The sequence below is a fragment of the Sturnira hondurensis genome, unplaced genomic scaffold (genome assembly GCF_014824575.4).
Source record: "Sturnira hondurensis isolate 20B ecotype Veracruz unplaced genomic scaffold, ASM1482457v3 Scaffold0004711, whole genome shotgun sequence".
In the NCBI taxonomy this organism is placed as follows: domain Eukaryota; kingdom Metazoa; phylum Chordata; class Mammalia; order Chiroptera; family Phyllostomidae; genus Sturnira; species Sturnira hondurensis.
This window is the reverse complement of record NW_028077342.1, coordinates 1,721,478-1,734,419: the sequence shown is the minus strand read 5'-3', so window position 1 is coordinate 1,734,419 and position 12,942 is coordinate 1,721,478. Positions and strand designations below refer to the sequence as shown.

Below are 12,942 nucleotides of genomic sequence, written 5' to 3'. Positions count from 1 at the left end.
ACATTACCTTCTCCATGTCCCAGTATTTGTAAATTTTTCATTCTTCAGTATGGTGAGTGGCCCCAGGCCCAATTCTGCTATTAGAAGCATGTTCCTCTGCAGTGGTGGACTCAAGGTTCCCATTTGTACCATGAGGGTTTGGCCAATTTTCCTGACTAGTAATTCTCAGTATAGGCTGCACATTGAGACCCTCAAAAATACTGATTTTGGGGACCTATTACCAATATTCTGATGTAATTAGAGGTGTAACCTGAAACTTTGGAATCTTAAAATTCAGGTTATTCTCATGTGCACCCAACTTTTAAAATCACCGTTTTGAGGGCTCTTTTTGGCTCTGTTTATTTTGTCTGAATATAAGGTACAATCATGTTGTGGACCACTCTGCCTGGTTTCAGGACTTATAACTCTCTACCCCTTGTGGCTTAAGGATGAGTGAGCGACTACCACTGGAATGTGAGCCGCAGGAGACAAAGCTTGTCTCTGGTAGCAAACGCTGCCTCAGTTTCCTCTCCCTGACCCTTCCTCTCTCTGACCCCAAAGCTTGGTCGGAAGTCAATGACTGGTAAGACCCCTCACAGCAGGAGGCAACCTAAGCCAGACTCTATCACATGAGAGGCCTTCATGGAAGGACTCGGGAGGCTGCAACAAAGAGCAATGGACTCTCACCCCTAGCTTTGACAAAGCCCAAGTCCCCATGTTCTCTGGGAGAACCGCTTCCTGGCTCTAATCCCCTTAAGCCTGAATACCTGATGGGGAGAGGTGCAGCTCCTTGCCTTGATAGAGGTGTCCTGGGGAAAAATCTGGCATCACAAAGACTTGCTGATAAACCTGTGAAATCTGCTCTGCTAAGAGTGCTTTCATTCATATGTTAAGGGTTTGAGCAGGAAACCCTAAAACTCTGTTCCTGACAGACTCTGACTCATACTAAGCCCTCAGATTTCTTTGAAATGTTATCTACTGTTTGATCCTTGCCACCCTGTATTCCTGTGTATTAGAACCCAATGAAAGGCCCTGGAGCAAGGGGCTCAAGGCCTTTTCTCCTCGCTGCTGGCCTTTGTCTCCCCTGAGAAACTGGCCACCCCTCCTCCCCAAGCAGATCACATCATATCTCTGTCTTGTTTACTTTCATCCGTGGTGGTCAGGGGAATGTGCAGGAAAAGTCCCCACACAATCAGAAAAAGGCTTTTCTGTTTCCCCACATTCAGAAGGAACTTGGTAAGGAAGTAACCTGGGGCCCCTCCATTTTTTTCTAGAAAGAATGGGTGATAAAGGTGCTAAGGATGGAGTGGTTCTTTGAAAACATGTTAGATCATATCATTTCCAACCTCAAAATCCATTGATGGTTCTCCACCTCACTCAATAAAACTAAAGATCTTATACTGGCCAATGAGGCCTTATATGATTTTCTTATCTCCTCTTAACCCATTACCATTTGATCCCATGATATAGTATTTTTCTTCTACTTTTTCTAACTCCAACCATGTTGACCTTTTTGCTATTCTTCAAACTTAACCAGAAATGCTCCCACTTTCAGCCTTCACATCTACTGTTCCCTCAGTCAGGTATGTTTTTTCTCCAGATATCCATATGGCTATCTCTCTCATCTTCTTTAGTATTTGTTATTATACCATTGTCTTAGTGAGGCTTCTCTAATCAGTCTTTTAAAGCTGTAACTACAGCCTAAGTGCCCATCAGTAGATGAGTGGATTCAAAAACTGTGGTACATTTACATAATGAAATACCACACAGCAGAAACAAGGAAGGAATTCCTGCCTTTTGCGACAGCCTGGGTGGAACTGGAGAGTATTATGCTGAGTGAAATAAGCCAGTTGGCAAAAGACATATACCATATAATCTCATTTAAAAGTGGAATCTAGTGAACAAAATAAACTAATGAGAAAAATAGTACCAGAGATATGGAACAGATTGATAGCTGCAGGAGGGGAGGAGGGAAGGAAGAATGGTGGAAGGAAGAGGAAGGAACTAGTCAAAGAACATGTGTGAATGATTCATGAACATGGATACCAGAGAAGGGATTAATTGTGGGAGGAGGGAGTAAGCTAGGTGGAGGGGGGCAAAAGGGCAAAAAATTGGGATAACTATAATAGAATAAACCATAAAAATAAAATAGAAAAAAATTGCAACTTTCTTCCATGTTTCCTATCTCCCATTCCTATTTTATTTTTCTCAATAGTACTTATGACATTGTGACATAATATATCATATTTATTTATTTATTGTTGGTTCCTCTCCCAACTATTATGTAATGTTCACTACTTTATCTTCCCTGCTTAGAAGAGTGCCTGCCTCATAATAGACACTAAATAAATATTCATTGGTTGAGTAGATGGTAAAAAATATACAAAATAATGGTAACAATCTTCTGCTTGAGTGAAAGGTTTCACATTTTAAAGGGTTTCACATCAGTTAGCCCAATGGATACTTAGAATAACCCTAAAAGTAAGTCAGAGATTATTAGTACCACTTAATAGATATTGGAAAAAAACAAATTTGAAGAGAAAAAGATTCCTCTAAATTTATTTAACTAGTAATAAACAAAACCAGAATTCACAGGTAATTTAAGATCCATGAGTTTAGCCTTGGCTGGTGTGGCTCAGTGGATTGGGGGCCAGCCTGGGAACCAAAAAGTCACAGATTTGATTCCCATTCACGGCACATGCCTGGGTTGCAGGCCAGGATGCCCAATTCAGGGCATGAAAGAGATAACCAATCTATGTATCTCTCATATACTGATGTTTCTTTCCTTCTCTGTGTCCCTCCCTCCACCTCTCTCTAAGAAGTAAATAAATAAAAACTTTTTTAAAAGATCAATGAGTTTAATGTAATTTCTCAGGTAGTAGTGAACCCTAAAGTAGGGAATGAGGTACTGCTAGCCTGTCATTGATATTTAATTTTTCATCCTGACCAGGGTGTGTAGGGGACCAATCTGCCTGGCAATGACAATTGTAGCTCAGCCCTACTGAAAAGCCCAATAGGTGCATTGTGGCATGCAGGAGCCAAACCCACAGATCAGTTCTCCCGTGGGAAACCAGACCTGCATTATACCTAGGCTGCTTTGTGACTTGCTCTTGCTAAAACTCTCTCATCCTGAGTTGAGGCAGGAAATGCTTACTGCATATCTTTAAAGTAACTTCCTTAAGTCTGTGCTAATTCTCCCAAGAACTAAAGTGTAACCAGACCAATTACTCTTATCGTTCCCTTGCATTTGCAGCATTTTTCCATTGTTACTCTGTAAGAAGTAATCAGTATCATTCTTTCTGTTGCTATCTGTAAAAAGTAATTACCTAAAGCAAACCTAAATATAATGAATGAAAACTTTCTTTGATGTATACTATTAGAAGCCTGTCAAGGCTGTATAAAATAAAAGCCTGTCAAGGCAAGGGTCGGGGTGCTCTCCTCTTAAGAGAGTGGCCAAGATGCTCCAAGGCATTCTCCCCTTGAGAAAGCAGCTATGCCATCCCTCTTCCTCCACAGGACTCAGTAGTCCATGTGAATTTGTCTTGTATCTTATCCACAATGCCACAGACACTGAGGGCTAGTGTCTACATCAAATGTGGCTCAGTTGGATGGGTGTCGTCCGACAAAAATGAAAGGCTGCTGGTTCAATTCCCAGTCAGGGAACATGCCTGGGTTGCCAGTCCTATCCCTGGTTGGTACACTTATGAGGGGCAGCTGACTGATGTTTCTCTGACATTGATGGTTTTTTCCCTCTCTTCCCCCATTTCTTTCTCTCTCTAAAAATAAATAAATAAAATATTAAATTAAAACATTTTCATTAGTAACATTTTATGTTGGGGGAGGGTGGGGGGAAAGGAAGAAAACTGTTCTTGAACAACAAAAAATGTTAAAAAAATAGGGAGGGAGGTGGGTTTGGCTGGGGTGTGGGGGAATGGTGGGGAAAAATGCAAACAACTGTAATTGAACAACAATAAAGTAATTAAAATGTTAATAAATAAAAAAGTAAAAAGAAGGAAAAATGAATTTTCTGAACATTAATCTGAGTATGCTTTAAATAATGCCTATGCAGAGTAGCTGCCCAAGCCTTAAGAGATAAAAGCCAGGACAAAGGTGGTAGCAATAGGAATAAAAAGGAATGGATGATGAGAGATACAGATCTTACAAAGAAAGGCAATAGGACCTTGCAATTCTATGGATATGAGAGCCAAGGAGGACATGAATCAGAGAAGATTCTGAGAGGTTTTTTTTTGCTTGGAAAACCAGGAGAACCTCAGGGCTATGAAGAGCATGAAAGAGAAGTTGCTTATTAAAAGAAAAGACAACATGCTCAGTTTCTCAAATTATTTTGAGTATGTAGAATTGCAGCATGTCAGTGCTGGTGCCCAGCAGGCAATTAAAATACATAGAACATAGGTCAGGGCTAAAGACAAATCAAATGCATGAAAAGTCTATGTCATAGGTGTACATCAGAATCCTCTGGGGAACCTTAAAATAATACCTATATCTTAAGACCAAATAAACTAAAACTTCTGGGAAATTGAGAACCACTGGCCTAGAGCAGCAATTTTAAACATTTTCATCTCATGATACGCATAAACTAGTTATTAAAATTCTGTGGCATACCAAAATTTTTTTTTGCCAATTCTAGAAAAGTAAAATAGGTATGATTTTGATTCATTCACACCAGACAGCTACTGTTGTGTTGGCTATACTAATTTTTTTTATTTGATAATCTAGGGGAATAAAGGTCAGTGCTCCTGACTAAACAGGTATGGTATGTTTTAAAAAGTCCTGTGGCATACCACTTCAAAATCGCTGGCCTAGAGCAGAGAAAAATGCCAAAAGCAAACAAAACATTGAGGGACGTCCATATTTGAAGTTAGAAGAGAAAGAATAGGCAGCAGCAACCAAGAAGGGTAACCTATGAAAGAAGAACAGAGCTTAAATAGGATAATATAGGACAACCTTTTAAGAATTAAAGGGTGAGGCCCATCTGAGTCTCCCAAAGCAAGTGTCTATTTAAACATGTGTTTCAGTGGGGAGGTCAATATTGGGAGCACATTTCTCCACTGCTTGGCTTGTTGTCAAAGATGGTAGCATAAGAAGACTCTGAACTCAGCTCCTCCCAGAAACACATCAAATTTACACTTACGGACAGAGCAATTCCCCCTGAAGAACTAAGGGCTGACTTAATAGCTTCTGCACAATAAAGGGACAGAGACCACACAGAAACAGGTCTCTCTGTAGCCTGCTCCAGCTCTAGCTTCTAGCCATGTGATTTCTCCTGGGACATCCCCCAACTCACACTGGCCTAGCTACAGCTTCCACCTTGGTATGACTTGTCTCCAGGACTTCCTGCAGATAAAACCCAGTGTCAGCTACAGCCCCAGCAGCTTACCTCTAGGAATCCCTATAGCTTGCACCTGCTCTAGCTTTGGTTCCAGGTTCTGGTGTGGCTTACCCTTGGGATTACCTGAAACCTGAGCTCATTCTACCTGCAGCTCTAGGTCCTGGTAAGACTTAGATCCACCTCCGTCCCGCCACTCCCTGTGGCCCATGCACATTTCAGATGGCCTGCCAAAGACACCTAACACATGTAGTCTACAAAGGAGTAACTCCTACACAAGGTCACTTCTTCCAGAATGGGAGAGGTTGCTGTTTTGCCTAATTCATAAAAACCAACAAAGAGACAGCCAAAATGAGCACACAGAAAAATATGTTCCAAATGAAACACCAGGACAAAACCACAGAAGAAGAACTGAGTTAAACAGAGACAAGGAATCTATCAGATAATAGTCGAAAACACTGGTTATAAGGATCCCCAATGATCTCAATGGTATTGCAACAAAAAGATAAGAAACATAGAACAGGAGATAAGAAACTAAAAAAGAACCAGTCAGAAATGAAGACAACACTAACTGAAATAAAGAAAACATTAGGAGACTTCCGCCAAGATGGAAGCATAGGTGGAAACACTGTGCCTTCTCCCACAACCAAGTTTGACTACAACAAAGGTTTGGAGAACAAAGACACACCCAAAGACCATAAAATTGAATTATACGGAAGTCCGACAACTACGAACCGTTCAACGAGGACGGTAAGAGGGATGGAGCCAGCAGCGGAGAAGGGTCGGACAGGACAGATCCCCCGACCTAGGCGAGCAGGCAGCCCGGAACCAGTTGGGGTGTGGGGCAGACTGACCACAGTCGCACATTCACGCACAGTGAGATGGACCACGCAGGTCCCAGGGGGCGAGGGCTGACGGCGGTGGCACACTCGCGTGCTGTGGAATGAAACGCGTGGGCCCGAGGACGGTGGTGGCTGTGGCGCCGGTGGGGGCTGTGGCAGCAGGCGGCAGATGAGACACCAGTGTTCCTCTTTGACCCCACCCCCACATACAACGTCACAACCCAGCGACTTAGTTGCCCTGCTCTACTGAACACTTTAGGGCTCCGATCCTGCTACAGAACAGGCACGAACAGCCCAAAAGATGGCGCAAGAAGAACTCAAAGTCCCAGAGCCAATAGCTCTCAGTGACCGAGAAATTGCCAGCCTCTCAGAAGCACAATTCAAGACACTGTTTATCAGGATGCTCACAGAACTGGTTGATTATAGTCACAAATGAGAAGAACATATGAAGGCTAAACTAATTGAAATGAAGGAAGATGTCCAGGAAACCAATAGCGATGGAAAGGAAACTGGGACCCAAATCAATGGAATGGACCAGAAGGAAGAACAAAACATCCAACCAGAAAGGAATGAAGAAATGAGAATTCAAAAAAATGAGGAGAGACTTAGGAACCTCCAGGACATCTTTAAACATTCCAACATCCAAATTATAGGGGTACCAGAAGGGGGAAAGAAACAGTCACAAGTGGAAAACTTATTTGAACAAATAATAAAGGAGAACTTTCCCAGTCTGGCAAAGGAAATAGACTTCCAGGAAATCCATGAAGCTCAGAGAGTGCCAAAGAAGTTGGACCCAAGAAGGAACACACCAAGGCACATCATAAGTACATTAGCCAAGATTCAAATGAAGGAGAGAATCCTAGAAGCAGCAAGAGATAAGGGGACAGTCACCTACAAAAGAGTTCCCATCAGACTGTCAGCGGATTTTTCAAAAGAGACCTTACAGGCAAGAAGGGGCTGGAAAGAAGTATTCCAAGTCATGAAATCCAAAGACCTACATCCAAGGTTGCTCTATCCAGCAAAACTTTCATTTAGAATGGAAGGACAGATAAAGTGCTTCTCAGATAAAGGCAAGTTCAAGGAGTTCATCATCACCAAGCCCTTATTATATGAAATGCTAAAGGGACTTTTATAAGAAAAAGAAGATGAAAAATATGAACAGTGAAAGGACAGCAAACACACAGTTATTAACAACCACACCTAAAACAAAAGCAAACCAAGAGGACAGCTAGATCAGGAGTGGAACCATAGAAATGAAGAACACATGGAGGGTTAGCAACAGGGGGGTGGGAGGAGGAGGAGGGGGGAGAAGGCACAGAAAATAGCATAGATGGTAGGTAGAAAATAGATAGGGGGGAGGGTGAGAATAGTGGGGGAAATATAGAATCTAAAGAACTTGAGACACGTGGTTATAAACTAAGGGGGGGAATGGTAGGGGAGGGAGTGTGCGGGTGGAGGGGAATGAAGGGGAGGGGAATAGAACAACTGTAATGGTATAATCAATAAAATATATTAAAAAAGAAAACATTAGATGGAATCAGAAGTAGATTAGATGAAGCAGAGGATCCAATCAGTGACTTGGAAGACAAGGTAGCATAAAAAACCAAATTGAAACAGTAAAAAGAAAAAAAATTAAAAATGAGGATAATTTAAGGGACCTCTGGAACAACATAGGAGTAACAATGCTCAAATCATAGAGAGTTCAGAAGGAGAAGAGGCAAAGAACGAGATAGAAAACCTATTTAAAGAAGTAATGGCTGAAAACTTCCCCAACCTGATGAAGGAAACAGACATCCAGGTCCAGGAAGTACAGAGTATCCCAAACAAGATGAACTCAAAGAGGCCCACACCAAGACATATCATAATTAAAATGTCAGAAGTTAAATCAAAAAGGATTTTTTAACTTCAAAGTTGGAAAAAAACAGCTCTGGCTAGTGTAGCTCAGTGGATTGAGCACAGGCCTGCGAACCAGAGAATCACGGTTCAATTCCCAGTCAGGGCACATACCTGGGTTGCAGGCCAGTTCCCAGCAGGGGACCCACAAGAGGCAACCATACATTGAAATTTCTCTCCCGCTCTCTTTCCCTTCCCCTCTAAAGATAAATAAATAAAATCTTTTTAAAAAGTTGGAAAAAAACAGAAACAAAAAAACTTAACTATACACCAAGGGGATAGCAACCATAATTTTAAAAAGTGGGAAAGAATCTGAGTAACTTTTAGCTACAGTACTTTCACTCCTCTCAGTTTGAAGATATGAGCACCAAAAGAGCTACAAAGAAAACTTCAATTTGATTTAACAGCTTAGTAGGTTTATTGTTTTTTTAAAAAAAGATTTTATTAATTTATCTTTAGAGGGGAAGGGAAAGAGAGAAGGAAATATCAATGTATGGTTGCCTCTTGTGCGTCCCCTGCTGGGAACTGGACTGCAACCCAGGCATGTGGCCTGACTGGGAATTGAACTGTGACCTTTGGTTTGCAGGCCTGCGCTCAATCCACTGAGCTACACCAGCCAGGGCAGGTTTATTGTTAATAGCAGTGTGAGTGTAGTAATTCTGAAACAAAGTTTATGTATATTGTAGAATTGAGCAAAGAAGTAAATATATTGATTTTCTTGAGAGCCAGGCTTCTTGCGGTAAGAGAAAGGAGCTACAAATATAAAATGGTGAGAGGCAAAGATAATATAAAATGGCTATTTTCTCCAATCTGCCCACTGCAAGGACATGAGTGATAACAGTTCAGTGGCAGTGAGCACACCTAGTTTCCAGACGTTGGATTCTAACAACACTCCCCACTAAAAAGATCCAGGGGTGCTTAGCAAAATGGCTGAGTTCAGGACTGGGGCTGGGAGAGTATGCCTAGACCATCTTGTGCCAGAAGTAGAATGTATTCAAAGAATGACAGACAAAGATGGCAGCCTGAAGGAACTCCCACTGGTCAAATGTAGGACAATCTGAGCATCAAAATAAGTAATGATAGTAGTGGATTATAACCCCTTGAATAAAATCAGAATCCATAGATCCATATTGACAGAAGTAAATAAGTATGGGAGAAGAAAGGACCTACATGGTAAAATGTCAACGGTAAATGCAGGAGGAATAATAGACTTTACAAATCACTATTTGGCAATCATTATTTGATTCAGGCATGAGCCATCAATTACTGTAAGGAACACAATATTCACATAACTTCAAGTAATCTCCCCACAGGTTAGTTATTTAATACAAAGGGGAAAATAGTAATTTTACACTAGAAAAACTTGATTTAGTGATCAAAGATAAGATCACCAATATGGGAACAAGTCAGTCTCCTGACACCTGATAGGATCAATGAGAAGAACGTCACATAACCTCTGGAGTATTCCTGCAATCTACGCATAACCTGAATCTAATGAAGTATCTGACAAACCCAAATTGAGGTACGTTCTACAAAATAACTGGCGCTTCTCTTCAAAATGTCAAAGTAGAGAGGACAAAATAAAGAGGCTTAGACTGATCCAGATGAAGGAAAGCTAAAGAGGTATGACAACTAAAATGTAACAGGTAACCTTGGATTGGATCCTGGACCTGAAATATTCCTACTTCAGAGGACAAGTAAGACAATGGGTGAAATCTGAATAATGTCTGTGGGTTGGAGAAGTATTTTATCAACATTAATTACCTGATTTTGACACATTTGCATTGTGGTTATATAAGAGAATGTCTTTGATTTTAAAAAAAGGGGGCAAGCAACACTGTCAGTTGTTGGTACAGGGAGGTGAATGGGCATCAGGATTAGGGATGCATTACTTCAATTTTACTTTGTAGGCATGTGATAAAAGTAAAATGTTTTTTAATATTCAAGTATATTATATGTTCGTGGAATAGAAATAATTCAGAAACCATGGATGTCACAATTTACCCCCTTTGCCCTCCTCTGTCCATTCCAACACACACACCCCCACTCCCACAGTCAGTTCCCACACTGTTATCCATGCCTGTGGGTCATTCATACATGTTCTTTGTCTAGTCCCTTCCATGTCTTTCCACTATTGTTCCTCTTTCCCCTCCGTCTTACCACTGTAAGTCTAATCCATGTTTCCATGTTTGTGCTTCTATTTTGTTTACTAGTTTATTTTGCTCATTGGATTCTTCTTTACAGGTGAGGTCATATGGTATTTGCTTTCAGAGACTGCCTTATTTCACTTAGCACAGGACTCTCCAGTTCCGTACATGCTGTTGCAAACATAGGAATTCCTTCTTTCTTTGTGCTGCATAGTATTCCATTCTGCAAATGTACCAGTTTTTTGATTCACTCATTTACTGATGGGCACTTAAGTTGTTTCCAGCACTTGGCTATTGTAAATAGAGCCAGTATGAGTATAGTGGTGCATAGGTTCTTTTGAATTGGTGATTCAGGATTCTTAGGGTATAATCCCAGCAGTGGGATCACTGTGACCAGTGGGGAGGGGGTAGGAGGACAATGGTGGAAAGAAGGGGAAGGCAGTAGACAACGAACATGTATTAATGCCCCACAGACATGGACAACAGTGTGAGAATTGAATGTGAGAGCAGGGGAGAGTGGGATGGGTAGAGGAGGGCAAAGGGAGAGAATTGGGACAACTGTAATAGAAAACCAATAAAAATGATTTAACAAAAATTAAATAAACCTTAAATGTATAAAATTAAAAAAAGAAACCACAGATGGTTATTACAATTTACAGCAGGCTTCTCTTTCCATTTCCAAAGTGGCCCAAAAATGTCAAATGATAGTGATAGTATCATCTACTCTACTAATATTAAGATTACTATATCAGCAGAGGAGAATGAAGGAAGCCATGCAAAATTAAAGAAGTTTCACCTACTTACCTTGCTCTGTATTTGAATGTACAGAACAACAGATAATGATAAAGGTGCTGGGGTGAAAAAAGAAGAATATTAAAAGCAGTTGTTACTGTACAGATACAATTAATAACCAATTGAACTGAGCCATTTACATTCAGCCAAAACCAAATGCTGACCATATGAGTTACATTCTTTCTCCTTTAAAACATGTGTGAGCACAAACATTCACAACAAAAAGTACAAACTTAGAGAGGCAAACATGACTTAAAGGACTCTAAATTGAGGAGGACAAAGAGCTACCAAGTATATAAATATTTGGTTAGTGCCTGGCAATGGCTTAGGAGGAATTGTGAAAGTGAGGAGAAAAAAGACTGTGTAGCCAAGACAATAGTGATATAATTAATAAAAGCAAACTTTGGGCTGAACATGATGGGAAAATATTCTTTTAGTGATTGCCGATAGTCTTCCCAAGTGGGAGCAAAGGCAGAGAAACTCCCCTGGATGATGTTCAAGGGAAGAATGAGATAATGTATGTGAGAGTGCACTGGAAACTCTGGGTTGTACTACACATGTAAGGGGTTGTTGTGATGTTATTATCCCACCCAGAGCTGGAGAGCAAAGGACATTGGAGATAAGCCACAGTCCAGATGAACACTCAGACAATAACTGAAGCACTCACTGCTCTGCTGTGGCCCTTGCCAAAGTGATTCACTTGTTCACATATCAAGCATGATAAGATACCATAAAATTATGGTATCATCAAAAATTAGTTATCCCACTAGCAGCACTGAGAGTGGATATTAATTGACTTCCCAAGATGGTTATGCTTTTGGCTGAGTTGTCCCAGCTGGAAATTGAATTAATAGTATAACTTTTTTTCAGGGCTGGAACTGGGTAAAACTCAGTCATGTGTACTAATTTCTGACATCTATTAAAGGTTTTTTTGGTCTTGCCCCACATTCTCTCCACCCTAATTTATCAAGCAATCTGGAATAGCTCTATCTCTTTGAAGATGTCAATATGAACAGTGCCTTTTCTTCCATAGCAATCTAAATTCTACCAGGCACAACATTTCTGCCTCATAGGCCAGGAAATGAAATATTATAACAAAGCAGATGTTCAAATGAATGCAAACATAGTTCAGGACCAATTATTGTTAAACAATTGTAATGTGAGAATCAGTCCATAGAATGAAGCTTGCCTATACATAATGGGATTCTGATACTAAAATAATCCTTGCATTTTTTTTGATGAACAAGAAAAAAGGTATAATACTTGGAGGATGGTGGGGGAAGGGTGAAACTGATATAATAAAAAGCCTATGGTCTCATATATAAGTTCATATTCTGTAAGACAATTTACAGAATCCTACAATCTTGGAGTTAGAAGGGAGTTGAGCCCTGGCTGGTGTAGCTCACTGGACTAAGAGTAGGACTGTGAACCAAAGGGTTGCAAGTTCGATTCCCAGTCAGGGCACAGGCCTGGGTTGTAGGCCAGGTCACTAGTAGGGGGTGTTTGAGAGGCAACCACATACTGATGTTTCTCTCCTTCTCTTTCTTTTTCTCTTAACCTCTCTCTAAAAATAAATAAATAAAATCTTTTAAAAAATTTAAAAAGAGAGTTGAAAACTCATCTTAGTCCCAGCTTCCTGTTGTCCAATTAAAAAAATACCACTCAGCTCTACTTGAACTCTTTCAGTAACTGCCACATCAGAAATCACAAGACAACTCATTATCACTTATTTTTCTTCTCTTCAGGAACTGTTTAAAACTTCAAACCACCAGATAATTGGAAACATATTACTATGAAACCCCAAAAGGATTGATTCTTCAAGATAATCTAATCCTATTCCCTGATGATCCTGATGGGGAAACTGAGGCCCAGGGAAAGACTAGAATTTTCCTAAAGTAATGTAGTTGGTCAGTGACAGAGCCAGGACTAGAATCCAAGTTTC

At 40.6% G+C, this 12,942-nt stretch overlaps 1 protein-coding gene across 1 annotated transcript in view; it reads right to left on the bottom strand.

The window, feature by feature from the left end:
- The window catches only part of EDA2R (ectodysplasin A2 receptor), a 54,998-nt gene extending 43,943 nt beyond the window's left edge, over positions 1-11,055 (bottom strand). The window contains exon 1 of the mRNA XM_037045987.1: positions 11,013-11,055. The gene's annotated coding sequence lies outside the window, so the exon portion shown is untranslated. The remainder of the gene's footprint in view (positions 1-11,012) is intronic.
- Between the last annotated feature and the right edge of the window lie 1,887 nt (positions 11,056-12,942).